Genomic DNA, 27,467 nt, shown 5'->3' with positions numbered 1-27,467 from the left:
CTATCACAACCAGCTGATATACCAAAGTTTTTGGCTGATTATTTGACAGAGCTGGTCAACTATAGAGGCGCTAACCATGAAGCTGATGCCAAAGAGGTCACCTTCCTCAACCAAGAGGAGAGGGGTAAGTTTATGTTATGATTTTCACAACCAAATACTGACTGAGAACTAAAACAATTTGATCACAGCCTTATTATTAGCATTAGGCTTCTCACATCAATACAATATTTTTTCAGCTGTTTTTTTCACTTGTCCATCTCACACACATATGATGGAACACATTCCCCAAGCATTTAGTAGACTTGAGTCCTTGAATTAGAAGTTAAGGCAAAAACTGTGTATATATATATACATATATATATATATATATAATATATATATATATATATATAATATATATATATATATATATATATATATATATATATAATATATATATATATATACATATATATATATATATATATATATATTATATATATATATATATATACACACAGAGAGATCAGGACATGGCTGATAATAATAAAGAGTTAAATAAATTAAATTACTACTGTATTGAAATAAGTGTATTTTTTGTTTGTGACTCACAACTTACACATATTTTTGTAACTATATCTTTTCCAGAGAAAAAGTTTTTCAGAAATATGATAGAAACAACCAGGACCACAGAAAGACAACAACCTCCAATCCCTTTGTCACAGACGTCTATGGCAAAAGCAACAGTTCCATCTCAGGGGAGGACCAGAACAGCAGCTAGGCTTAAATTCTCAGGCTGTAAGCCTTCTTCATCTTCCAGTCATCAAACACTGAGACCACCTCCCCGTATTGCAAGACAACCACAGAAGATAGCACCATCAACTCCCCTTGTTGTAAAAGGAGGAATGAAGACTGCACCTATTCCCTGTGATGGAAGCATAAAGACACATACAGTGTCCTCAGTGAGGGTTCCTAGGCGGCTGGAGAGTAAAGGAACCACTGACATGTCCAGAAAACATTGCCCAACATCTAAAGGTGTTTCATCACCGAAATCCAATGTGGCCATTAAATCATCAGCATTTCCTGTCCCTCCTGAGCCAATAGTAGCACGGAAGCCTTTATTCCCATCTATTCCACGGAAGACCAAACTCAGTGTACCCAGGCCAAAGGGCACTACTAATCCTCAGGGACCGGGACAAGAGTGCACCACGACAGTTAAGCTCCTGGGACCAGAGAGTACCACAACACGCCCTACAAAACCTAAGGTCCCAGGACCAAAGAGTACGATGACACAGCCTACAAAACCTAAGGTCCCAGGACCAGAGAGTATGACGACGCAGCCTACAAAATCTAAGGTCCCAAGACCAGAGGGGACCAAGACACAGCCTAGAAAACCTAAGGTCCCAGGACCAGACAGTACAACAACACAGCCTACAAAACCTAAGGTCCCAGGACCAGAGAGTACGATGACCCAGCCTACGAAACCTAAGGTCCCAGGACCAGAGAGGACTAGGACACGACGTATGACAGCACATGTCCCAGGACCAGAGATCACCACTACAGAGCCTACAAAACCGAAGGTCCCAGGACCTGTGAGGAGCAGGACACGACTGACAACACCTAAGGTCCCAGAACCAGAAGGTACCACGACACAGCCTAAGACAGTTATTGTCTTTGGACCAGAGATTACTGTGAAACGGACAAAAAAAACTAAGGTCTCACGACCAGATAGTACCAGGACACGGATTACAACGCCTAAGGCCTTAGGACCAGAGAGTACCACGACAAAGCCTACAAAACCAAAGGTCCCAGGACCTGTGAGGAGCAGGACACGACTGACAACACCTAAGGTCCCAGAACCAGAAGGTACCACGACACAGCCTAAGACAGTTATTGTCTTTGGACCAGAGATTACTGTGAAACAGATAAAAAAACCTAAGGTTTCACGACCAGACAGTACCAGGAAACTGATTACAACGCCTACGGCCGCAGGACCAGAGAGTACCACAACAAAGCCTACAAAACCTAAGGTCCTAGGACCAGAGAGGACCAGGACACGACGTATGACAGCACATGTCCCAGGACCAGAGAGCACCACAACAGAGCCTACAAAACCAAAGGTCCCAGGACCTGTGAGGAGCAGGACACGACTGACAACACCTAAGGTCCCAGAACCAGAAGGTACCATGATACAGCCTAAGACAGTTATTGTCTTTGGACCAGAGATTACTGTGACACAGACAAAAAAACCTAAGGTCTCACAACCAGAGAGTACCAGGACGCAGATTACAACACCTAAAGCCACAGGACCAGAGAGTATTGTGATTCAGACAAAGAAACCTAAGGTCCCAGGACCAGAGACAACCACGAAACGGCCGACAACACCTAAGGTCCCAGGACCAGAGACAACCACAAAACGGTGTACAACACCCAACGTTCCAGAACCAGAGAGTACCAAAGAATGGGTTAATGTAAACAAGGTACCAGAGAGGAGCAGGGTTCTGTGGATTGACAGGGCTAGGGGAAGGCCTGTGGTACACAGGACAGTAGGGAGTGGAGAAGGTTGTGTAGCAAAGGGTAAGAACAATTTGGGTTTGAATGTTACACATACTAGGTACACTTGCCCACATTTAGCACACACTGTCGACATCATAAGGTATAAGAATTTACAGGTAAAATCCTGAACCGTGGGCCACACCAATCTATCATGTAGAATAAAAAATCACTATGGGATGTAATGATATTGCCAAACTTGTGATTCTGAGTAGCTAAATAAATGCAGTCATGTCAGGGAGAGAGAGAGAAAGACAAAGTGCAGAAGGAGATAACCTAGCATGATGCTAAAATAGTCCCTCATGCTGCCCACCAGGTATCTAACACTCTAGGTAAGGCGTCTCCTCTTGTGTGGTCCTGTGGGACCCCCTTCCTGGGCTTATGGGTACCTGGTGGGCAGTATGAGGAACTGTATTAGCATCATGCTATGTTCTCTTTCCCCTCTGCACTCTGACCCCCCCCCCTTTTCAATCTAACTCCCCCTCTTTCTCTCTCTCCCTCTCTCTTTCAATCTGTTTCCCTCTCTGTCTCTGTCTCTCTTAACCCAACCAATCAAGGCAGAGGCCGACCACCCAGAGCCTGGTTGTCCTCAAGGTTTCTTCCCGTTAAAAGGAAGTTTTTCTTTGCGGCTGTTGCCAAGTGCTTGCTCAGGGGGGAATGTTGAGTTTTGAACCTTACATTTATTAAGATACTCGGAATCACACTAATTTGAGCCCATAGTTCCTTATATAAAATCAATCGCCAAATAAAATCAATAAAAATTAATGAAAATGAATTACAGAGTTTCATTTATACTGCATAATTTCATAAAACAATTTGGACACTCACCTACAGAAATTTTATGTGCTAAGAAACTTTATTTGTTGAATCTCACTATGGGTTTTATCTGCGCCGGCCACAACCCGATGTTGCCCCAGACATAAACACAACCACCTTCTTCAGTGGTGCTGTGGGTGGTAACACACACACCACAGTCTGTTCTTCCAACTAACCACTGACATCAATACTGATAGCATTTTGAACACTCAGTAAACCTTTTCCAGATGACCTGAGGGATCTGGATGCTTCATTTAGTGCATTATAGACAAGTAGTAGGATTTCAGTCTGATCCCACTTTATTTTACAGTACACCAATACGATGTAATAAACCATGCTTTTTTTCATCAAATTAGATAAAACTATAAATTATATTGTCTTTATTAGACAATAAACAAACATAGTTATACCCTAATTAGACACCATAGGCTACATCTTAATTATGCTGTTATAAGAGACAACATAAAAATCCATATTAGATCATAATAAACAACATTTAGACACAATTGCACCAAATTATACTATAATGAGAAACAGAAATAAGAAAACCTATTAGAATATGTTAATTTGGCCTATATTGAACACAGTTTCACTTTTGGGTTACATGTTGGTCATTAGAAGAAACCTGTACTGTAAACTAAAGTCAAACAACATGAATAAACATGTTTATTTCTGCTGTAAAGTTGGATATTTTAACATGAGAGTCCATGCAGATTGACTTGCTTTTTTGAGCCAGCCTCAAGTGTTCATTCAAAGAACCACTGAATGGGCTTCATTTTTCCCGAATGTTGTCCTTTGGTGGATGCTGAGGATTTCTAACTTTAAAATTAGCCATGCCAATCATGCACTTTATTTTACTTTAATTGAAATCTTCCCCTTTTCCCCCACCATCACAAACATGGCAAGGATGATGGCCAGGCTAACATGGATGCATGTTGACTAGCAGAACTTGTTCAGTTTAAAACAATTTTATTCTACTAAACATACCACACCTATGGAATTAATGATTGGGGTTAGGGTTAGGGTTTCTCCATACGTTGTTCAGGTTGTAAATTGTGATGTGTTTAGCTCCCCTTAGTCAAACTGTTAACACTGCTACAGCAAATCATTACCACTTGTTGGAGCCAGCATGTGGGCTAGAATACGTTTGTTTAGTTTTCTATGGCTGCTGCTTGACTTGCCTCTATGATCAATGAAATAACTGTTTAACTTGTAACTGTGGAACTTGAACCTGCATACAGACCCAGAAGCCAATAGGCACTGTATTGTGCAAAAGAACCTTACAATTACATAGTATTTAATACTTTAATACTTAAAACCTCATTGCATATAATGTGTAATACCTTTCATCAGGTCCAGCATCTTCCTGAGGAGTTTGCACTCCTCTCGCAGTTCTTTCTGCTTTCAGCCTCTTTCAGCTGAGCATGTCAATTTATGTTTGAGCTTATGTATTATGTTTGGAGTTTATTAGTTTCGTCATTTCCTGTTTTATTTTGTAGTTTCTTTCCTTGTGTGTCATGTTTTTGCTCCTTGTCTTTGTCCTGTTTCCCTCCAATTTGATTGTCTGCCCCACCCTAACATGTTTCACCTGTGTTCAATCACCCTTGCCTCCCTTGTGTCTGTTTAGTCTCTGCATAGTAGTAGTCTGTGACACTAGTAATCTCAATTAGCTAATTCCCGATTGTTGAAATTGATTATGCTGCTACTAATATTGTTAATTTATGTAAGATAATTGAATGTGACTTACTGAGTGTATTTACATGCACACTAGTACCTGCTTATAATTGGGTTTTTTGAGTGTCCTATCCTGGTTATGTTTTGTGCATGTAAACAGCTTTTTGAAAAACATCATAGTGGCTGAGAAGGTTAGAAATCAAGACACAAATATATTAAAGTCTCCAAGAATCAAACCTCTGTCAAAACAAGGCATGATCTGTGATAGGAAGTCTGCAAGTTGTGGAATAAAGTTATGATTGTCACCTAGAGTGCAAGAGGAAGAGGGCCCAGGTTCAAATCCCAAATGAGCCTGTTGTTTGGATTATTACAGCAATGGCCATTAGCAACAAAAGGTTGGGTTGGATGTCTTGCCCTTTAACCGTTCTCATAGTATGAAATGTAGTGAATTACAGCCTTGGTGTGAATTGCCTCCCATGTAACAAAATAGTGATAAATTAAAGTAAAAACCAACATAAACTGTCTCAGGAAGGTATTCGTATACGTGCCACCAGAATAGCTTCAATCTGCCATGTCATTGATTCTACAACTCTCTGGAGCTCTCGTGAAGGGACGGAGTATCATACTTCTTGTCTATTCTTTATTTTAATACTGGAAAGTTTTTTCTCTTTGGGCCTCAAACAGTTATTTGAATATCACAATCTGAGAAGTTTAGTGTAATAAGCAGGGTTTATGAGATTTCTCTTGACGGTGTTTTTCAACCATACGTGGCTCGTTGGTCTAGGGGTATGATTCTCGCTTCGGGTGCGAGAGGTCCCGGGTTCAACTCCCGGACGAGCCCTTTGTTTGGATTAAAATTGCTAAGTCTCTACATGAGAGCTTAAGTATGTCAGGGCAGATTTACCATCTGAAGTTGGTGATTGTGTTACTTAACAAAACAGAATCTCATGTTTGTTCCTCTGACTTGTAGAGCGCATTATGAGTCTCTTCTAACTGCTTTTTTAGACAATGTTTTTTAGTCTTTCGTTAAGGACTGATTGACTCTTTAGGCCTCACATAGGCCAAAACAAGACTCTTCTTTTTTGTGAAGGGTTTCTTCCATAAAATGGATTTACTTTACTAAAGTACAAGCACCAACTTTATTATGCAGTGTCAACCTTGATGCTTAAATGAGTATTAATGTCAATGAAAATGATCGCTGTAAATCAATTGCTGTGTGAGATCTTTCTTGCCATAGCTTGTTGTCCTAGGGGTATGATTCTTGCTTAGGGTGTGAGAAGTCCCGGGTTTAAATCCTAGATGACTCATTGTTTGGAATGCTACAACAACATGTCAAAGTTAGAAGAAATGTCTAAATATTGCAAAGCAGATCTACCAGATAAACCAGGTTGTATTATTTGGATGCTACAAACTAGCATCTATGGAGGGGTGACAAATTAAAGGAGAAAACAAAATAAAGTGTCTTAGCAAATTATTGTGCTGCCAGAACAGCTTCGGTCTGCTTCGGTGGTTATTCCTGCAAGTCTCTGAAACTACTGGAAGAATGGAGTGCCATACTTCTTGTCTATTCTTTATTTTTTTATTTTAAAACTAAAGAGTTTTATCTCTTTGGGGCTCAAACAGTTATTTAAATGTCTGAGAAGTTCTGAGCGGATAAGTCTCTCTAGTGAAACTTTCTTAAGTCAAGTACAAGTACCAAGTTTACAACTGTGTTATACTGCTGTCCTTGATGGTATAATGAGTGTAAATGGCAATGAAAATAATCGGTGTAAATCAACAGGGGTAGTGAGATCTCTCTTGACATAAAGTGTCTGAAAAGAAATCAAATGTATCGAGGAGCCCCAACAAGACTCCCCAAATTTGCTATGGGGTTGATGAATTAACAGGTTTTGTGAAACCTGTTTTCAGATGAATTCTTACTTCTAAGAGGCTTGTTGGTCTAGGGGTATGATTCTTGCTTAAGGTGTGAGCGGTCTCAGGTTCAAATCCTAGATGAGTCCGATGGTACGATGCAGTGAAGTTATGCACAGAGATCAAAAGTGTCCTGAAATACATCCACTCTATGAGCTCTCTGATAATCTTTCATTCTAACAGTATGATTTCAATTGTACTGGCCATTATGAGTCTTTCTAACTGATTCTGTTTCTCTTTAGGCCCCACATAGTTATTAAAACAAAGCAGAAAAACAGAAACAAAACAGATGTATGCAGAGTGGAAATCTGTCTTTAGTGAAAATGCTAACAACTCAGAAATCTGAAAGATGATCAGGAACCACAAGACTGTTTCTTTATACAGTGTTTGTGTTGTAGTTTAAAGCTCAGCTCAGAATTTGATATTTGTCTTTAGATAAAGCACAATAGCAAGTGGCTCGTTGGTCTAGGGGTATGATTCTTGCTTAGGGTGTGAGAAGTCCCGGGTTTAAATCCTAGATGACTCATTGTTTGGAATGCTACAACAACATGTCAAAGTTAGAAGAAATGTCTAAATATTGCAAAGCAGATCTACCAGATAAACCAGGTTGTATTATTTGGATGCTACAAACTAGCATCTATGGAGGGGTGACAAATTAAAGGAGAAAACAAAATAAAGTGTCTTAGCAAATTATTGTGCTGCCAGAACAGCTTCGGTCTGCTTCGGTGGTTATTCCTGCAAGTCTCTGAAACTACTGGAAGAATGGAGTGCCATACTTCTTGTCTATTCTTTATTTTTTTATTTTAAAACTAAAGAGTTTTATCTCTTTGGGGCTCAAACAGTTATTTAAATGTCTGAGAAGTTCTGAGCGGATAAGTCTCTCTAGTGAAACTTTCTTAAGTCAAGTACAAGTACCAAGTTTACAACTGTGTTATACTGCTGTCCTTGATGGTATAATGAGTGTAAATGGCAATGAAAATAATCGGTGTAAATCAACAGGGGTAGTGAGATCTCTCTTGACATAAAGTGTCTGAAAAGAAATCAAATGTATCGAGGAGCCCCAACAAGACTCCCCAAATTTGCTATGGGGTTGATGAATTAACAGGTTTTGTGAAACCTGTTTTCAGATGAATTCTTACTTCTAAGAGGCTTGTTGGTCTAGGGGTATGATTCTTGCTTAAGGTGTGAGCGGTCTCAGGTTCAAATCCTAGATGAGTCCGATGGTACGATGCAGTGAAGTTATGCACAGAGATCAAAAGTGTCCTGAAATACATCCACTCTATGAGCTCTCTGATAATCTTTCATTCTAACAGTATGATTTCAATTGTACTGGCCATTATGAGTCTTTCTAACTGATTCTGTTTCTCTTTAGGCCCCACATAGTTATTAAAACAAAGCAGAAAAACAGAAACAAAACAGATGTATGCAGAGTGGAAATCTGTCTTTAGTGAAAATGCTAACAACTCAGAAATCTGAAAGATGATCAGGAACCACAAGACTGTTTCTTTATACAGTGTTTGTGTTGTAGTTTAAAGCTCAGCTCAGAATTTGATATTTGTCTTTAGATAAAGCACAATAGCAAGTGGCTCGTTGGTCTAGGGGTATGATTCTCGCTTAGGGTGCGAGAGGTCCCGGGTTCAAATCCCGGACGAGCCCACTGTTTGGAATATTACAGCAATGGCCATTAGCAATGTGATCGGACAAAAGGTGGGGTTGGATGTCTTGCCCTTTAACTGTTCTCTTAGTATGAAATGTAGTGAATTGCAGCCTACTAGCCTCTTAAAATCTACACAACTGTTACATGTATTGAGACAGAGTGGCCAGTCATTGAAAGGCACCATGCTAACGTTACTGGAAAAAGCAGCAGAGATTAGGATGTTGCTGCTGGCGGGCAGAGGGAAGCTAACAATGTCAGTCATCCACACTATCACATGTAGTACCAGTAAAGTGAATGAGTTGGGTTTTGATTATGGGGTATGGAAATGGAAAAATACATGTAGACTCTGATTAGCGCCTGTTACAAGCCTGGAGCAAACATCACTGTGGATGAACAGCTGTTCTCCACCAAAGCACGGTGCCGCTTCACTCAGTATATGGCAAACAAGCCAGACATATTTGGCATAAAACTCTGGTCAGCTGCAGACGTGAAACCAAGTACATGCTGAATGGCTTCCCATACCTGGGCACGGATGAAATGCGACCATCATATCAAGGTCTGATAGAGAATGTGATTATGACACTGATGGAGCCATACCAGGGAAATGGAAGAAATATAACCAGAACAACTTCAATCTGCCTTGGATTTGATTCTGCAAGTCTCTGCAACTCTGCTGGAAGAAGGAGCACCTTGTTAGAAGTCCAATCTTCTCCTGAATACATCCAAAACTAAGGAGATGTCCATAGACTTTAGAAAGACCCAAAACCAAAACCAACAACCTACTTTCATCAGAGGGGAGCCAATAGAAGCCGTCGCGGAATATAAGTACCTTGGTATTATTCTTGACCATAAGCTAAAATGGGACACTTGGACTGATCACGTGAACACCAAAACAAAGCAGAAAATTTATTTTTTCAAGAAATTGCTGTCTTTTAATCTACATAACAATATGCCGAAAATGTTTTAATGTGCTTTTACTGAAAATGTTGTAACCTTTTGTATCATCTACTGGTTTGGTAATGCTAATGAGGCACAGAAACAGTTGGTCAGAAAAACTGTATTAATGGCAAGTAAACTGCTCGGGATCATGCTGCCTACTACTAAACACATTTACAGGGAGAGAACCCTGAGAAAGGCAAACAGCATTGCCAGCAGCACCCCCTTGCTTCATCTTTCGAACTGTTGCCATCCGCGCGATGCTACCGTCCGCCCCCATTCACCAAAAATAGGTCAAATTCATTTGTACCACAAGCCATTAAACTCTTAAACAAATAATGCACTTTTCTGTTTAGTCACCTTAGCTGTTCATCATGCACTTTACTGTCCAGCTGGTCTGGGCAGCAGGTGCGACCATCTTAGCCATTATGTTTTTAATAATGCTGCAAGGCGTGAAGTGGAAATGTTTTATGTTGTATGTCCTAAGCTGTCTTTATCGTTTGTTGTTTTTTCTTTTTTTCTTTATGCCTGTGATAATGCTGCAAACCAATTTCCCCACGGGGACAAATAAAGTACTACTACTAATGTACCTTGGAGTGGATCCTATAAGTCTCTGGAACTCAACTGGAGTGATGGAGCACCATACTTCTCCTACATTCTTTATTCTAATACTGGAGAGTTTGAACTCTTTGGACATCAAATAACTATTTAAATGTCTGAGAAGTTCAGAGGGACTGTTTAGTGAAATTCCTACAACTTATAGACGTCTGAAGAGTGACAATGAGCCACAACAAGACTGATATTTTGCAAAAGGTTTGTTCTATAAAATGGATTTTCCAAAGTACAAGCATCAAATTTATTACTGCATTGCAGGGACACCATTGATCTAACGAGTGGTGATAGCTACAATTAAAATAAACATTGCAAAATCAACAGGGTTTGTGAGATTTCTCTTGATGTACATTGTCCATCTGAAGTGGCTTGTTGGTCTAGGGGTATGAGCCGTGATTTGGAATAATACAATGATTCTTTGGCAAAACCCTCAATTGCAAATCTACAGTTGTGCAGAGAAAGTATATGAGCTCTTTGGTCATGTCTTATTCTAACAAAACAGAATCTCATGTATGTTTCACTGACTTGTACACTGTGAGTGTTCTCTAACCACGTATGTGTTCATTTGGGAGAAAAACAGTTTTCAAAACTTTGCCTTTAACATCCCTTATTAAACCTACCAGAGTGTTTGGATTGGTGTCTTGTCCAGCTTGATTAGCTTCTGTTTTGAATCCTCAGCACTCGTGTCTAATGATGAAAAACATCCAGTATATATGTGGAGGAGTGTATGTTTGTGCGTGTGTGTGCGCGTGTGTGTGTGTGTGTGTGTGTGTGTGTGTGTGTGTGTGTGTGTGCGCGCGAGCACGTAAAGAGAGTAGAGATGGGAGAGGAGGAAAGCTTTCTAACTCATCTCACCTCAGTTTGTGATTGTTTGTCAGGGCAGATAAAAATTCTCAGAGTTGCTTTTGCTGTTTTACCTTATCAATGTGAATTTCATACATGTAACATTCATCTTGGCTAAAAGAATAGGGCATGCAAATCTCAGCAGCCCCAAAATCACCTCTGCCAAATAATGCACCCTTCTGCTTGTATTTCACAAGAGACACTTCAGTGTCAAATAGTGTTATCCACATTATATTATGGACTGGTTTATCTTATCATTGTAAATTTCTCACATGTAACAGTTTTCCTGGTGAAAAGAACAGGTTATGTACATAATATATCTGCATAGGAATAAAATGCATTAATGAGTAGTATTATGACCCTAGTGGTGTTGTACCGTGTGCTGCTCTCTCTCTCTCTCTCTCTCTCTCTCTCATTCTCCAGGTACCGCTTCTCCTCCAAAATGGGGGAGATGGGCTGCACGCAGCTGCACCCACTTACTAATTAGCAGCAGGAGTCATAGCGGAGAGGAGGAGCTGGGTTGAGGCCAGTGGCCCAGTGTGTGTCAGCGAGATCACTGTGTGGCTGTGCGTGTGACGCTTTGCGTGTGTCTTCTCCTTTCCGTGAAGGAGGGTGCTAGGTGTCCCGATTACCTGTTTTCTTTTGTTCTCTGATTCCTGGTTGCTTAGTGTTTCTCAGTTATTAGCAAACCAGCGCTTTTTGTTACCTTTTTCAGTGATTTAGCTGTGTTTGAGTTTGATAATAAAAGCCATTAGTTTTCCTGTCACACATTGTCTTGCTTCCTGATCTTTCTTTCCTGATTTTTTAACAAATAGGCTACGTATTTATGGCCGTCTTAGCTTGACAGTTGGATTTCAAACATCTAACAGTCAATTGGTCTGAAGAAGGAATGGATGTAATGAATAACACCTGCATCCATAGATAGATAGATAGATAGATAGATAGATAGATAGATACTTTATGAATTAAATGGTTTGACATATACTTGGACCATTTTGTCTTGACAATTTTACTTTAATTATGACCGAATAGTTAAAACATTGTATGTACTCACCACTTCCACTAAGGAACTGAGGGAGGAATCCAGCTGAGCTATCAGCATACTTGATATCAAAAATACGGACTGAGTGAATATCATACCCATTCAATGATCCACATTTGAAAACCTCAATATAGCAGTTTTCTATAATTGTCTGAACTAAGAGCAGATGATTAAAATTATTGTAGATTAGATATGAATATTAAATAAGTGTCACATATTGATGCAACCCATTGTTTGATTTCCATATAATGAAATAAAATAGTTTAATAAACAACATCATACAGATGTGTAGTTTTGATGTTGTGAGTCCCTCAGACTGTGGCAGGCAGATATATTTATTTGCCAGATGTGCTGCTGGTCCTTCACCTTGGGGAACTGCTGGGTTCTCCTCTGGGGTTAACATCTGGAAGTTTGTTATTTTCTTGGTTATGAACCTGTAGTGGATGTCTGTTACTGGAGAATTCACTCACAATGATGATGTCACCAAAAGATGACATCATAATTTGGGTTCCTTTCATATCATATAAACATTCTACAGCAAGTGGTATACTCAGAACTGCATACTGCAAACAAATAGTTTAGATACACACACACATCGCCTTCGCACCTTTACACCTTTACACCTTTACACCTTTAGCCTTTATCCTTTATGCCTTTACGTTTCATTTAGTAAGACTACTAGTGTTTAAAATGGATTCCTGGGTTTATTTCCATATGGATTGAGGAGCCTGATAGAGTGTGTTACCAGAGCAACAATCCTATCACAACCAGCTGATACACCAAAGTTTTTGGCTGATTATTTGACAGAGCTGGTCAACTATAGAGGCACTAACCATGAAGCTGATGCCAAAGAGGTCACCTTCCTCAACCAAGAGGATTGGGGTAAGTTTATGTTATTAAGAATTATCACAACCAAATACTGACTGAGAACTAAAACAATTTGATCACAGCCTTATTATTAGCATTAGGCTTCTCACATCAATACAATATTTTTTCAGCTGTTTTTTTCACTTGTTCATCTCACACACATCTGATGGAACAGATTCCCCCAGTATTTGGTAGACTTGAGTACTTAAAAAGTTAAGGCAAAAAAATACAGGGAGATCAGGACATGGCTGATAATAATAATATAGTTAAATAAATTAAATTACTACTGTATTGAAATAAGTGTATTTTTGTTTATGACTCACAACTTAAACATTTTTGTAACTATATCTTTTCCAGAGAATAAGTTTTTCAGAAATATGATAGAAACAACCAGGACCACAGAAAGACAACAACCTCCAATCCCTTCGTCACAGATGTCTTTGGCAAAAGCAACAGTTCCATCTCATCTCTCCATCTGGAGGACCAGTACAGCAGCTACGCCTGAATTCTCAAAAATATACTGTATGCCCTCTTCATCTTCCAGTCATCAAACACCGAGACCACCTCCCTGTATGGCAAGTCAACCACAGAAGATAGCACCATCATCTCCCCTTGTTGTAAAAGAAGGAATGAAGCCTGCACCACCTTCCAGTGATGAAAGCATAAAGACTTGTAGAGTGTCCTCAGTGACAGTTCCTGGGCAGCTGGAGAGTAAAGGAACCACTGACATGTCCATAAAACATTGCCCAACATCTAAAGGTGTTTCAGCACCGACATCCAATGTGGCCAGTGAACCATCAGTATTTCCTGTCCCTCCTGAGCCAATAGAAGAAAGGAAGCCTGTACTCCCACCTATTCCAGAGAAGACCAAACCCAGTGTTCCCAGGCCAAAGGGTACTACTGAACTGCGGGAACCGGGACAAAAGTGCACCACCACACGGCCTACAACAGCTAAGATCCTGGGACCAGAGAGTACCACAACACCCCCTACAAAACCTATGGTCCCAGGACCAGAGAGTACAACGACACAGCTTACAAAACCTAAGGTCCCAGCACCAGAGAGTACGACGACAAAGCCAACAAAACCTAAGATCTCAGGAACAGAGAGTACGACAACACAGCCTACAAAACCTAAGGTCCCAGGACCAGAGAGTAGGAGGACACAGCCTACAAAACCTAAGGTCCCAGGACCAGACAGTACGACGACACAGACTACAAGACCTAAGGCCCCAGGACCAGACAGTACGACGACACAGCCTACAAAACCTAAGGTCCCAGGACCAGACAGTATGACGACACAGACTACAAGACCTAAGGCCCCAGGACCAGAGAGTACGACGACCCAGCCTACAAAACCTAAGGTCCCAGCACCAGAGAGTACAACGTCACAGCTTACAACACCTAAGGTCCCAGCACCAGAGAGTATGACGGCAAAGCCTACAAAACCTAAGGTCCCAGGACCAGAGAGTACAAAGACACAGCTTACAACACCTAAGGTCCCAGCACCAGAGAGTATGACGACAAAGCCTACAAAACCTAAGATCTCAGGACCAGAGAGTACAATGACACAGCCTATAAAACCTAAGGTCCCAGGACCAGACAGTACGACGACACAGCCTACAAAACCTAAGGTCCCAGGACCAGACAGTATGCTGACACGGACTACAAGACCTAAGGCCCCAGGACCAGACAGTACGACGACCCAGCCTACAAAACCTAAGGTCCCAGGACCAGACAGTACGACGACCCAGCCTACAAATCCTAAGGTCCCAGGACCAGAGAGTACAAAGACACAGCTTACAACACCTAAGGTCCCAGCACCAGAGAGTATGACGACAAAGCCTACAAAACCTAAGATCTCAGGACCAGAGAGTACAATGACACAGCCTATAAAACCTAAGGTCCCAGGACCAGACAGTACGACGACACAGCCTACAAAACCTAAGGTCCCAGGACCAGACAGTATGACGACACAGACTACAAGACCTAAGGCCCCAGGACCAGACAGTACGACGACCCAGCCTACAAAACCTAAGGTCCCAGGACCAGACAGTATGACGACACAGACTACAAGACCTAAGGTCCCAGGACCAGACAGTACGACGACCCAGCCTACAATACCTAAGGCCCCAGGACCAAACAGTACGACGACCCAGCCTACAATACCTAAGGTCCCAGCACCAGAGAGTACGACGGCAAAGCCTACAAAACCTAAGATCTCAGGACCAGAGAGTACCACGACACAGCCTACAAAACCTAAGGTCCCAGGACCAGAGAGTATGACGACAAAGCCTACAAAACCTAAAATCTCAGGACCAGACAGTACGACGACCCAGCCTACAAAACCTAAGATCTCAGGACCAGAGAGTACGACGACACAGCCTACAAAACCTAAGGTCCCAGGACCAGACAGTATGACGACACAGCCTACAAAGCCTAAGGTCCCAGGACCAGACAGTATGATGACACAGACTAAAAAACCTAAGGTGCCAGGACCAGAGAGTACGACACAGCTTACAAAACCTAACGCCCCAGCACCAGAGAGTACGATGACACAGCCTACAAAACCTAAGATCTCAGGACCAGAGAGTACGATGACACAGCCTACAAAACCTAAGATCTCAGGACCAGAGACTATGACGACACAGACTACAAGACCTACGGTCCCAGCACCAGAGAGTACGACGACAAAGCCTACAAAACCTAAGATCTCAGGACCAGAGAGTACGATGACACAGCCTACAAAACCTAAGATCTCAGGACCAGAGAGTACAACGACACAGCTTAAAAAACCAAAGGTCCCAGGACCAGAGAGTATGACGACAAAGCCTACAAAACCTAAGATCTCAGGACCAGAGAGTACGATGACACAGCCTACAAAACCTAAGATTTCAGGACCAGAGAGTACAACGACACAGCTTAAAAAACCAAAGGTCCCAGGACCAGAGAGTATGACGACAAAGCCTACAAAACCTAAGATCTCACGACCAGAGAGTACGACGACACAGCCTGCAAAACCTAAGGTCCCAGGACCAGACAGTATGACAACACAGCCTACAAAACCTAAGGTCCCAGGACCAGACAGTACAACGACACAGCTTACAACACCTAAGGTCCCAGCACCAGAGAGTATGACGACAAAGCCTACAAAACCTAAGATCTCAGGACCAGAGAGTACGACGACACAGCCTACAAAACCTAAGGTCCCAGGACCAGACAGTACGACGGCAAAGCCTACAAAACCTAAGATCTCAGGACCAGAGAGTATGACGACACAGCCTACAAAACCTAAGGTCCCAGCACCAGAGAGTACGACGACACAGACTACAAGACCTAAGGCCCCAGGACCAGACAGTACGACGACCCAGCCTACAAAACCTAAGGTCCCAGCACCAGAGAGTATGACGGCAAAGCCTACAAAACCTAAGATCTCAGGACCAGAGAGTACCACGACACAGCCTACAAAACCTAAGGTCCCAGGACCAGACAGTACAACGACACAGCCTACAAAACCTAAGATCTCAGGACCAGACAGTATGATGACACAGACTACAAAACGTAAGGTCCCAGGACCAGAGAGTACGACACAGCTTACAAAACCTAAGGTCCCAGGACCAGAGAGTACGACGACACAGCCTAAAAAACCTAAGATCTCAGGACCAGAGAGTACAACGACACAGCCTACAAAACCTAAGATCTCAGGACCAGAGAGTACGACAACACAGACTACAAGACCTAAGGTCCCAGCACCAGAGAGTACGACGACACAGCCTACAAAACCTAAGGTCCCAGGACCAGACAGTACGACGACACAGACTACAAGACGTAAGGCCCCAGGACCAGAGAGTACGATGACACAGCCTACAAAACCTAAGGTCCCAAGACCAGACAGTACGACGACACAGCCTTCAAAACCTAAGATCTCAGGACCAGAGAGTAGGACGACACAGCCTACAAAACCTAAGGTCCCAGGACCAGACAGTACGACGACACAGCCTACAAAACCTAAGATCTCAGGACCAGAGAGTAGGACGACACAGCCTACAAAACCTAAGGTCCCAGGACCAGACAGTACGACGACACAGCCTACAAAACCTAAGGTCCCAGGACCAGACAGTATGATGACACAGCCTACAAAACCTAAGGTCCCAGGACCAGAGAGTACTACAACTCACCCTAAAAAACCTAAGGTCCCACAACCAGAAGGTCCCACGACACAGACTAAGACAGTGAATGTCCTAGGACCAGAGATTACTGTGACACAGACAAAAACACCTAAGGTATCACAACTAGACAGTACCAGGACATGGATTACAACACCTAAGGGCACAGGACCAGAGAGTACCATGACACAGCCTACAAAACCTAAGGTCCCAGGACCAGAGAGGACCAGGACACGGCCAACAACACCTAAGGCCACAGGAACAGAGAATACCACAACACAGCCTACAAAACCTAAGGTCTCAGGACCAGAGAGTACGACGACACGACATATGACGGCACATGTCCAAGGACCAGAGAGCACCGCAACAGAGCCTACAAAACCTAAGGTCCCAGGACCTGCGAAGAGCAGGACACGACTGACAACACCTAAGGTCCCAGAACCAGAGGGTACCGCGACACAGCCTAAGACAGTTAATGTCCTGGGATCAGAGATTACTGCGACACAGACAAAAAGCCCTAAGGTCTCAAGACCAGACAGTACCAGGACAGGGATTACAACACCTAAGGCCGCAGGACCAGAGATTGCCACGACACAGCCTACAAAACCTAAGGTCCCAGGACCAGAGAGGACCAGGACACGACCGACAACACCTAAGGCCACAGGACCAGAGAGTACCACAACTTGCCCTAAAAAACCTAAGGTCCCAGAACCAGAAGGTCCCATGACACAGACTAAGACAGTGAATGTCCTAGGACCAGAGATTACTGTGACACAGACAAACAAACCTAAGGTCTCACAACTAGACAGTACCAGGACATGGATTACAACACCTAAGGCTGCAGGACCAGAGATAACCACGACACAGCCTACAAAACCTAAGGTCCCAGGACCAGAGAGGACCAGGACAAGGCCAACAACACCTAAGGCCCCAGGACCAGAGAGTACCACGACACAGCCTACAAAACCTAAGGTCCCAGGACCAGAGAGGACCAGGACACGGCCAACAACACCTAAGGCCCCAGGACCAGAGAGTACCACGACACAGCCTACAAAACCTAAGGTCCCAGGACCAGAGAGTACAACGACACGACGTATGACAGCACATGTTCCAGGACCAGAGAGCACCGCAACAGAGCCTACAAAACCTAAGGTCCCAGGACCTGTGAAGAGCAGGACACAACTTACAACACCTAAGGTCCCAGAACCAGAAGGTACCGCGACACAGCCTAAGACAGTTAATGTCCTGGGATCAGAGATTATTGCGACACAGACAAAAAGACCTAAGGTCTCAAGACTAGACAGTACCAGGACAGGGATTACAACACCTAAAGCCACAGGACCAGAGATTGCCCTGACACAGCCTACAAAACCTAAGGTTCCAGGACCAGAGAGGACCAGGACACGGCCGACAACACCTAAGGCCACAGGACCAGAGAGTACCACAACTCGCCCTACAAAACCTAAGGGCCCAGAACCAGAGACTACGACGACACAGCATACAAAACCAAAGGTCCTGGGAACAGAGAAGACCAAGGCGCGGTCGACAACACCTGAGGCCACAGGACCAGAGAGTATCATGAAACAGCCTACAACACTGAAGATCCAGGGACCAGAGACAACCACGAAGCGGCCTACAACACCTAAGATCCAGGGACCGGAGACTACCAAAGAATGGGTTAATGTAAACAAGGTGCCAGACAGGAGCAGGGTTCTGTGGATTGACAGGGCTAGGGCAAGGCCTGTGGTAAACACGACAGTAGGGGGTGGAGAAGGTTGTGTAGCGAAGGGTAAGAACAACTTGGGTTTGAATGTTACACATACTAGGTACATTTGCCCACATTTAGCACAAACTGTCGACATCATAAGGTATAAGAATTTACAGGTACAATCCTGAACCGTGGGCCACACCAATCCATCAGGTAGAATAAAACATCACTATGAATGATAATGCCAAACTTGTGATTCTGAGTAGCTTAATAAATGCAATCATGTCAGAGAGAGAGAGAGAAAGACAAAGTGCAGAAGGAGATAACCTAGCATTATGCTAAAATGGTCCCTCATGCTGCCCACCAGGTATCTAACACTCTAGGTAAGGTGTCTCCTCTTGTGTGGTCCTGTGGGAACCCCTTCCTGGGCTTATGGGTACCTGGTGGGCAGCATGAGGAACTGTATTTGCATCATGCTATGTTCTATCCTTCTTCTCTCTCCCCCTCTTTCCTTCTCTCTCTCTCTCTCTCTCCGCCCTCTCTCTCTTTCTCTCTCCTCCCCCCTCTCTCTCTCTTTCGCCCCTCTCCCTCTCTCTTTCTATCCAATCCCCCCTCTTTCTCTCTCTCCCTCTCTCTTTCAATCTATTTCTCTCTCTGTCTCTGTCTCTCTTAACCCAACCAGTCAAGGCAGAGCCCGGCTCTGCTCAAGGTTTCTTCCCGTTAAAAGGAAGTTTTTCCTTGCTGCTGTAGCAAAGTGCTTGCTCAGGGAGGAATGTTGGGTTTTGAACCTTACATTTATTAAGATACTCAGAATCACACTAATTTGAGCCCATAGTTTTCCTTGTACAAAATCAATCACCAAATAAAATCAATAAAAATGAATGAAAATGAATTACAGACTTTCATTTATACTGAATAATTTCATAAAACAATCTGAACACTTACCTACAGAAATTTTATGTGCTAAGAAACTTTATTTGTTGAATCTCACTGTGGGTTTTATCTGCGCCGGCCACAACCCGATGTTGCCCCAGACATAAACACAACCACCTTCTTCAGTGGTGCTGTGGGTGGTAACACACACACCACAGTCTGTTCTTCCAACTAACCACTGACATCAATACTGATAGCATTTTTAAAATAATTGTTGGAGAGTTCTGCTGACATGACACAAGATTAAAAAGATCTTACATATATTATTTATTGTTAAGCCAGAGCAAATAGTAATGCTTTAAGCCCTGATTTCAATGAGCGAACAGTTTCAGCAGCATTGAAACTAAAAACTGCTTCATGGCTTAGTTTTTGTTTCTGGGAATACTCAGTAAACCTTTTCCAGATGACCTGAGGGATCTGGATGCTTCATTTAGTGCATTATAGAAAAGTAGTAGGATTTTAATCCATCTGATCCCACTTTATTTTACAGTACACTATTACGACGTAATGAGCTGTGCTTTTTTTCATCAAATTAGATTAAACTATAAATAATATATTCTTTATTAGACAGTAAACAAACATAGTTATACCCTAATTAGACACCATAGGCTACATCTTAATTATGCTGTAATTAGAGTCAACATAAAAATCCATATTAACACATTCTCAGTTTTGGTATTTTAGTGTTCTTATAAAAGTACTTTATTTCAATCCATTTGTCACGTTCACATGTGTATTGGCCAAGATTTGTATTTCAGCAGAGGTATACATGTTTATCATGCAAGAACATCTAGCACACGTAATATCACATTGTCAAAAAAGGCAATAAAATGTCACCTATTGCGCTGCTTTACCACTTTGTCTGCTGCCCAGCGACTTCACTGTCATGTATATTGAACAGGTGGCAGCAGGGCACAACTCTGACATCACTGCTACTGGCTTCATCCGATCACACTTAACAACCTGAAGCACACGATATAAGAGTTGTTTTCTTAATTTACTGGCTGTAGAAACATTAATCCTAGTCAGGTACTGCAGGTTGATCTTTATGGAGAGAAATACTTTATATAGAAGTAAGTGTAAATACTAGTTAGCAAGCTGGGTCCACTAAAGAAAGTGACACAGAATCTCCAGCTTATTTACTATAGGCCTATATATTGTTTGACATAGATAAACTGTACAATTAGAAAAAAATGCCTTTCACTCTTGGAAATACCACATGAATCTGCAGTGAATGCAGAAAAGAGTGGCCATATGTTCATTCCACAGTATATGAGAGGCATGCAATCCCCCCATATTAGGATGTCAGTTACCTGCTGTATCTCTCCAAAAAGGCCCTCAGGTCATGTCTCATTTTGTAGAAAACACTAATTAGTTGGATCTGCTGCAATGAAGAAAATTATTCCACTGAGACTCACAAACCGTTTCTACAATCATTTCCAGTGTTTTCACAGTTGGTGTACAATCAGTGTATTCCATTGTTTTTTCATCTACTTCAAATTTGTATTAGTTTTATCTTTGGTACAGTGCGTTGTATCACATTGTGACTGCTGCTTACAACAACTGTAACATCAGTGGTATAAGCCAAAACAATGAATGTCAATAGTATAAAAAAAATATTCCGATAATAATATGACTAGGGAGAATATCCATGCAGGACATATAATGGTAACTATCAGGAGCCAACATGCATACTACTGACTTATCAGTCAGTGTGATATGAGTCCAAAAAAAATCTGAAACTGATGCTTATGCGTTCTGTCATGCAGCCTGTTAAACTGTTTTAACCAACCACCGTTATAAATAGAGGAAACTTGGGGTTCCCTGATTGCTCATCTGGTAAAGCGCGTACCTTGTGGCAAGACTGAGTCTGTACTGCAACAGCCTGGGTTCGGGTCCTGCCTGGGCCCTTTGCTGCATGTCCTTCCCTCTCTCTCCCTCCCCTGAAATTCCTATCCATTTCCGCTGTTGCTATAGAAATAAAGCAGCAATGCCAACATAAAAAAAATTCTCATCTATTCAAATTCAAACTCTGGGTGTACTGCTAATGACTCAAGAAAGTGCAGTGTCCACTGTAAAGTTTTTTGGATGAGCAGTTCTCGAGAAAGATTCAAAAATCACTTTCCTACATGTTACTTGATGAGAAGAAAACAGACGAACTACAAAAGTGCAGCACAGTTTACAGCTCACACATGCCAGGTTTTTAGGAAAGGCAGAACTCATCTGTGGCGGCACTTTCTATGCCATCAACCAGACGCTACTGGAACGGGGCAGAGCAGTAACAAACAAGTCACACACTGCAGCCCGGTTGTTTGGATAATGCTCTCAGGAAAGCTGGGAGCTGGATTAATGCAGGCCGAGCAATCAGCGCCTGCTGACAGGATCATTGTGAACGGGCCCTGCAGTAGTAATAATAATAAAGCCAAGAGTGCCAGAAAAACTACTTAAAAATAATTGCTTTTATTTCTTAAAATCTTGTCTGTAATTTGACTAATGTAGGTGAGCCTTCCTGAATAGCCCTTAAAGTGATAGTTCAGATTATTTGACGTAGAGTTGTGGCGTAGTTATCTTTAGTGTATTACCTGCATTAGATGTGGATCAGCACACTCCCAGTTTAGAGAAACAACCAGGAGCACCAGCACAGAAGCTGAGAAATGTGCTGCTGTGGACGGGGCCATCAGCAAAAGTGTTTTAACCACTGCGAGCCAGACTCCTGTGACTAACTGGCCACTGGGCAGAGGGGAGGACATCTTTGAAGCCGTCATAAGATGGGACACCTCGCTCCTGGGAGCAGCAATTTTTGGCTTCAATAACAAAATGGATGGAACGTGTGGAACTCATTTTGTTTGTTAAATCTAATTTAGAAGATACATATATTGTATATGAAATAACAACAAAAGTGTTGCAATGTAGTGCTGTTGTGAAAAAATGTCTTCAGTAAATGTAAGGAGAGCAAGTTCAGACAAATACAAGTCAGTTGCAGTTTTACAATTCAAAGTTGAAAGGTTGACAAAATGTGTTTTAATGCGTCTCCACACACTGATCATCACAGCTTGTTCTACTGTTACACTGAAAATAATTAAAGGTTCTGAATAAACCTTCATGTCTAAATACTGGATATAATAGTTCATTTATCAAAATCCAGACTGCTAATTAGTCAGTGAGAGGTGGTTGCTAATTACAACTCTCTACTCATACAGAGCAGACAGACTTTAATGTGCAATGATATTTGGTTTGATGATTTGAAAGAGACAGTAACAGTATCTATTTTAAGCACTGACAGTTAACTAATTTCTATCAGGTTATTTATAAATACACAGTACAGCAAATATTTTTTATATTTTGAATGTACCTCAATTATCAATTTAAACTCTTCCAATTTAACATGATTATGACTCGTTAACCTGAAATTGAATCAGAATTGTATTTCAAACTGTTGAAATGCTAATAATACTCAAAATTAGAATGAAGATAACTTATGGATACTATGGTATAATACTGAAATACTAGATCTACAGTGCTGAGATGAAATGAGTGAATTTCTTTTTTTTTTTTTTACATTACCTGCATTATTGCTCTTGTCCATATAGAATACATCATTAAAACATTAACAGTGTAGGTGGGAAAAAATATGTGAACGACTTGGATCCTCTTTGACATCCTGAGAATATGTCTGATCCCCACCTACTGGAAGAGCTGGTTTGAGGTTGTTGGTGCCAAAGGAGGTCTGACCAGTTATTAAATCCAAGGGTTCACTCACTTTTTCCACCAGCACTGTGAATGTTTAATGGCTGTGTTTGAGAAAGAAACTACATTTTTGAATTTTCTGTGTGTTGTTAGCTTAATCACATTGTTTTTGTCCATACTTGTGACTCAGATGAAGATCACATTTTACGATCAATTAATGCAGAAAACCATGTTAGTCCAATGGGTTTAATTACTTGTTCTACAGAAACATGGCTTCTGTTAGTGGTATATTATCATAAGTGTGACTCTGACAGTAGCATTTTATTGTTGTAGCTGGGTGAAGTGCAGCTAGTTTTAACTACTTTATATACAGTTAACCAAGAGGTTGGTTCCTCTGCTAAAGGTCACAAGATAAATCTCAGGGGTTATGAGATGAACAACAGGAGAACAAAGACGAAATAACAAAATTATCTTACATAAATTGGACTTTTCTCAAATCTTTACTATTGTTGTGAAATATCAGATGATTTTATCTGTTTGGCCCTGAAATGGTTATTTACATGAAACCATGTGCTGACAGCTTGAAAGGCTGGCAATAATGCATTGCATTGTAAGATGTATATCATGTATTTTTATGTAAAATCTTAATCTGAAAAATGATCTGTCAGATGAATACAAGGGAGTTAAAAAGACAATATTTCACTCTGAAATGGAGTATAGTAGAAATTTAAAGTAACATAAGATCAAAGTGATGTTCTATATGTTTATTTTTTATTGTGATAGACCAAAAGTCTCAGCCTAAGATAGTATGCAGTGCTCACCCCTACAATAGGGGGACGTGCATCCAACTTAAAAGTAATATTAAGCCGAACTCACATGTTCTTCTAGATCTAGGAGAACCGAAAAATCCCCTCAGGAACAGTGGGACAGTGCAGGGTATTGTTTGGCCCACTGAAGGTGTTTTATCATGGCAATGCATTTGAAAGAACTGCCTCTTTCCATGTCTCACAAAGCATGAATGAACCAAACTCACAACCCCTCAGGCCAGTCATACCTCGCACTGTTTTTTAATTTTTTTTTGAATGTGTGTGTGGGTACAGTATAATACCACAAGGGGGCCTGAATCACTTACCCTGCACTGTGCTTCTCCAACTGCTGCCATTAATCATCACTTACTTTAGCGAACACACACTCAGTGACCTGCCACAACTGCTCTTTGTTTAATCAAATGCAAATGGTCTCTGATGGTTGTTGATTCACCACTGACAGAATATGTTCTGTATATCTGTATGTATGTCTGTGTGTGTGACAGAGAGAGGATTGCAAATGAGAGCTGGGGGTTTGATTACCACTGATGGTAAGGTATGGCAGGTAAGGTATGTTTAATAGTGCATACGGCACATTCAAGTGAAAAAAAGTGTTATTTGAAATTAAAAGTATCCTCAATTCAACATGGTTTATTTGGACTGGGCAATATGGCCTCTCATTGATTTTTGCTAGCATCTCTTTGAGGCTGTACTTGTGCTAAATGCTCAGATCAGCATGCTAATATGCTCACAGTGAAAATGGTAGCATGTTGTGCTGTTTTAATTTAGTGCATTAATGTGCCAAAATTTGCTAAATAGCACTTAACACAGAGTACAGCTGAGGCTGATGGGAATGTCATTAGTTTGTAGGTATTAGGTTATAAACCAAAGTACAGAACAAAGTGAAGATTTGATCGTATGTTGTCACCAAAATGAAAAGTCTGGGGATCACTCTGAACTGCAACTGTCAACCTCATGGTGCCACTAGAGGAAAAGTCAGGGGATCCTCAAGGTCTGTCCGATTCATCCTCTCTGGACCATGAATGTCTACAGAAAATTTGTGACAATCAATCAAATAGATATTGTGATGTTTCAGTCTGGACCAAAGTGGTGACATATTGACATTGCCACTTAAATGTTAATGAAAGTGTTTTATTCTTTTGTTTTTTTTTTTTACAACAATGAATCATTGTAAATGTAAATAAACTATCAACTAAAGCACTAAAACGACAAAGCAGGAGACATTTTTCACAACCGGGTAAACCAAAAGCTGAATAATGGCTTATAACTGATCAATAAAGCAAATCAACCATTGAGCATAGGTGTAGTGCTGCCGGAGCGAACTGGAATGATGCTCCGGTACTTTTATTCTTCAAGTGATGATATAAAATATCTGCAGTTTGCATAATCCAGTTGAAATTCATCTACATTTTTAAGTGGTTGAGATCCAATCATCAAATCTGACAGTCAAAGTTGTCATATTGACATTTAAAGTGTATTGATTGATTTCCAAATGTGCCAATAATGCCTGCCAAGTAGCTGCCATTAAATGGTTAATTAGTAAAGATGAAAAGACAGAAAACATCCTTTCATTCATCTTTCACCCTTCTGACAGTTTCTTTATCTGCATTTACACAGAAACATGACAGTCAGTCTGTTACACTTGGACAGCTTGTGCTGCTGGAGATGAAAGCTAGCTCAGCTAAGTTTTCACAGCCTAGCCTGTTAGCTTAGCTTTATTGTAGCTCCTCAGAATGGATGTTTCCAATGTGGCTTCATTGGCTCCACACAAGTAAGTAAATAAAATCATTCCAAACACAAACCACTTGTGTTCATTCACCTGCTGCTACGCTACCTACTACATTCATGGCATCGTCTAATATTGCTTAGCTGGATATTTGTCTGACTGCTGCGTCATGTTCTCAACACGATGAAACTGTTCATAAAGTCAGTCTAACATCTGATCATGTGATCATAGTTGACTGCATGTAAACTTGCCATCAAAGGAAGAGTGATTACATAACCTTCAAAACGAGCCACAACTTAACTGTCCACTGAACAAATAGCCAATATATACTGTATGTATATTAATATATACTGTAAATACATACCAGCCACTTAATCATGGTGTGGTATACTTTATGAGAAACCCCTCTAAAAATGATGCTGTTTTACTGAACTAAATGTAAACTGGTACCCTTGCTTTATCATCATTACCCATCACCTGTCAATTGTTGCATTTCAGCCACAACACTCAAACTTCAGAGCCTCCTGTGTCACAGCAACAAGGAAAAGTGAAAATTGCTCAAATTGCCACACTTTCAAACAAATGACAAAGTGTGAATTATATCCCTGATTCAGTGCTAAAACCCCTGTCCTCAGTCGCCGTGCTGCACACAGAGCTGTCAGCAGAGGTGGAAATCACATGTTCTCTGGTCTGGGAGCTGTAAGGTCGACCTCACAAGTCTTCTCCACCAGAGGTAAGAGTCACAAAGACACACCCCTATATGCACTTGAATTCCAGGACCTTTTGTACAGCCTACTGTTTTTGCAGGACATGCATTAGCTGCATGTTTAACACTGCTGCTCCTATCTGCAGGTATTTCATACTATCAGCAGCCGGTCTATTTGTTTGTTTTTTTTAAACTGTCACACTGTTGGACTGTTGCACTGTTAATGGAATGTCCAACAGAAACACTCATGTCGCACCAGGTGAACAGCAAATATACAGCTGATGGAGAAATGCTGTACTGCTAATAAAGGAAACATGAAACATACACACACATAACAACAAGCACACTTTCACTAGAACAGTACGTGAGCATTGTGATATGTACATTTATCCACCCACAGTAACACGTGCAGGCTTCACACATTCATGCACACACATAGTATACCTCCAAACATATGCTCACACTTGCAGACATCAATACTGACACACATGTCTGTGTCAGTATAAAGGCACAAATGCACACAACACACACACTCACACACAGACACACACACATAATCATTTTTCTATACATTCTTTCACATACACAAAAATACACACATGCCTTCATGGTTCTTGCTGGTGTGTGACTATCCTGTCAACACCAGAGGCTGACTGGATAGGAGGAGGTGGAGGAGGACAGAGAGGAGGAGGCTCGTGTTATGCCAAGCAGTGATTGGTCGTTGCCATACCAACGAGGGAGGGCCGAAGTCAGAGATTGGTGGGGGAGGAGCTGCAGGCTGATTATAAAACCCTTCTGAGCAGCAGTTTCTCCTCTCTTGAGCTGTC

General features: G+C 41.6%; 2 non-coding genes across 2 annotated transcripts; both read left to right on the top strand.

The window, feature by feature from the left end:
* Window positions 1-5,791: 5,791 nt before the first annotated feature.
* On the top strand, window positions 5,792-5,863 carry trnap-cgg (transfer RNA proline (anticodon CGG)). Its single transcript has one exon. It is a non-coding gene; the product is annotated as a tRNA-Pro (tRNA).
* Window positions 5,864-8,517: 2,654 nt separating this feature from the next.
* Window positions 8,518-8,589, top strand: trnap-agg (transfer RNA proline (anticodon AGG)). Its single transcript has one exon. It is a non-coding gene; the product is annotated as a tRNA-Pro (tRNA).
* The last annotated feature ends 18,878 nt before the right edge of the window (window positions 8,590-27,467 follow it).

The sequence above is a fragment of the Seriola aureovittata genome, chromosome 2 (assembly GCF_021018895.1).
Source record: "Seriola aureovittata isolate HTS-2021-v1 ecotype China chromosome 2, ASM2101889v1, whole genome shotgun sequence".
In the NCBI taxonomy this organism is placed as follows: Eukaryota; Metazoa; Chordata; class Actinopteri; order Carangiformes; family Carangidae; genus Seriola; species Seriola aureovittata.
Note: the sequence above shows the minus strand (reverse complement) of the source record. Positions and strands in the feature narration are given on the sequence as shown.